A 3095-nucleotide genomic window follows, 5' to 3' on the forward strand; every position below is an offset into this window, starting at 1 on the left:
TGGTATTAATATTAGTTCTGGCCAGTCATTGTAAGTATTCTCTGTGAGCTTGAGAGAATGTGCATTCTACACTGTTGGAGGACAGTGTATTGTATGTACAACTGAATTTATTTTACGAATCAAGGATATGTATTGTATGTACAACTGAATTTATTTTACGAATCAAGGATATGCCCCCTTTGAAGAGGCTCGGGGCTCTCTGTCACTGATGGTTTGCGGTCATGCTGTGAGCCCAAGCATGCTCAAATAAACCTCTTGCTTTTGCATGGACTTGGTCTCTCAGAATTTTCCTTGACAGGTGAAGCTGTCCTGATCTCGGACCCTAACAGGTGTCAGGATATGGGACATATGAGTTAACTAATTTTGTGGGTGCTTATGAAAATGACATGTGTGTAGGATGTGTTTTCTCCTCACCTGTGCTTGTGGTGGGAGGCTGATGCTCTTGCCTAGCAGGACTGCCTTCCAGATGCTGTGAATACACTCCTCCAAAATTTATTTGTTGACGTCTCCTTGTCTCCTTTGGTCATGACCTCAAAACCTTTGAGGCTCATGTGGTATTTGATGTGGACTGAAGCACAACAGTACCTGTGGAGAGCTGCAGATATTTTTTTTGGAAGTAAAACAGATTATACTTGGAGAGCTTTTTGAAGGTGTGGAGGGGAAGTGAGTGAGGAAGAGAAGAAAATCAGAGAGAGGGAGTAACGCGTTCAAGAAAGAACACAGGCCTCTCCGCCCTTGGGGAGAGCCCCTACACACATCCCAGTATTAGACATGGAAGTATGAAAGTACACATCTCAAGAGGGCGACACATGTGCTGGGGCACTCCATGTGCTTGGCCCCCTGGGGATAAGGAGCAAGTGGGATCAGGCAGCATATACATCGCTGCAGAGATTTTTTTCAAAGAACCACTTTGCATATTCTTTGTTCAAACCTTTACTCAGTTGCCCAGGGTGTCTGCAAAACCGATGTCCCCAAATCTCTCAGATTTGAGTATCAGGAATCCTTTGTTCCTCTCAGGAAGTTGCTAACAATCTTCTCTCTGTGCCTGTAAATCACTGTCCGGGACTCTGTGGAAGAAAGGATGCAGTGCATGTGTCCTGAGCAGGCCCGGACACGACATGCCGAGATGGACCACAAGGACAATGTGAAACGTTTCAGAACAAGCACATTATTTTCAGGATCAGTGAGTTTTTTCTTCTTTTTGTTTTCTTGTGTGTATCAATTTGGGAAGGGGCACACGAAGAAGTGTTCTGCGATGAGTCGTAGTGGGGCACCAGGGACCATATGGGTGATGGGGATGGAGTTCAGGTGAACACTTCATACAAAACAAATGTACTTTCCACTGCACTATCACTAGGGCCCAAAAACCAGTACTTTGACACCATGAAGGCTTGTACTATCATTCTAGAGAGGGCAAACTCACAGTATTCCACTAGTATCAACAATACTAGAATTTTTTTAAGTTTCAAATGGACTCATTTCAGTGCCCAGGGAGACTAATTTCCTCCACTTCCAGCATCAGGCTCTGGATTTCCTCCTGAGTTGTCGAGAGACATAGATGTGGTGATTGGGATGGAGCCTGGATCTCCACCGTTGAAGTCATATGCTTGCTACACTGAGCCTAAAAATATGCCTTTTCTATTCTGAATCTTGCCAGCTAACACATATTTCATGACTTCATTCTCAAATGAAATTGCAGCAATGACAACTCCTGAAGCTGTGGTTTGAGTTCTGAAATTGAACACAGCAAGCCAGATAAGAATTAATCCTATAGACCCTGGATGAATAGGCCAGCAGGTGGATCTCTGTGGTTCTCACAGTAAAAACAGGCCCACAGAAAGGGGAAGATCCTCTTGAAGGAACACCATGAGGAACCTGAGAGTCCTCAAAGTAATTTTTGGGCCTTTGTATTTGTCTAGAACCAGTGATATCTGGGGGAGCATGGAGTGCTGGGGATCAAACCATGGTCGGTCATGGGTAAGATCAACACCATCGCCGCTGTACTGTTGGTCCACCCAAACCAGCTTTGACAATGGCTCACTCATTCATGTTTAAGTATGAAGGCTGAAGTAAATCTCTTAGTGAGTCAGGGTGAGAACAGCAGGTAGGTACACAGGGTGACAGGGAGTGATCACTGAGCACCGCACAAAGGAACCCCTGATGACCGTCAGGAAAAAACCTCAGCAACACCAGGCCCCACAACAAAATAAAAGTACTTTTTTTCAGTTTGCTCAAAAACCAAGCTAATGATCCGAGGCAAAGACAAGTGTAGGACAGAGATGGTGGGGTGGGAGGTGGTTCTGCTGCTCCTGAAAAGGGCACCCTGACGTTGCCGGCTGTGCAGCCAGCGACAGAGGGAGATGGAACATGGAGGGTTCTGAGTCTCATGGACACATGACAGATGAAGAAGAATGGAGCAAAATGAAGAAACAAAGCAAGTTTTCACGATGGACAGTTTAGGACAATGACAGTCAGCGTGAGCCTGACACACTGAACTGGATCCAGGAGCCCAAGGCAGACGGTGTCGGCAGCACAATTCACACAAGTTCAGGGCACCACACACTGCGCAGTATCCCTGCCAGTGAGGGACTGCAGACACTCACCTTTGTTGGGATCCGGGATCACCCCTGAAGATTCAGAGAGACAATGAGTCCAGCGGAAATGCAAACCACAGATCGAGATTTTATTATCCACCTAGCTGGGGCTGAAGCATCATAACACATAGGTCAGAGCTCAACACTGAGTGCTTATAGTCAAGGGTTTATATAGCCATCCTGGGCTCTCAGGCCCCAGAAGCAAGCTCAGAGAAAAGAAAAAAAAACTTCCAAAAGTAGATATAACTTCAAGCATTCAAAATGCAAACATGGGAGAAAAAAAAATAATCAACGTCATGCTTCAAGAAAATATATTGTCCGTCAGATCCAGGATACATGAGACTTGTATATCAAGAAATTATTCCCATAATAAAAAAAATCAATCTCGGGGCTGGAGAGATAGCTCAGTGTGTAGGGCGTTTGCTTTGCATGCAGCAAACATGGCCAACACAGGTTCGATTCCCAGCATCCCATATGGCCCCCCGAGCACTGCCAGGACCA

Source organism: Sorex fumeus, unplaced genomic scaffold, assembly GCF_029834395.1.
Source record: "Sorex fumeus unplaced genomic scaffold, SorFum_2.1 ptg000084l, whole genome shotgun sequence".
NCBI lineage: Eukaryota > Metazoa > Chordata > Mammalia > Eulipotyphla > Soricidae > Sorex > Sorex fumeus.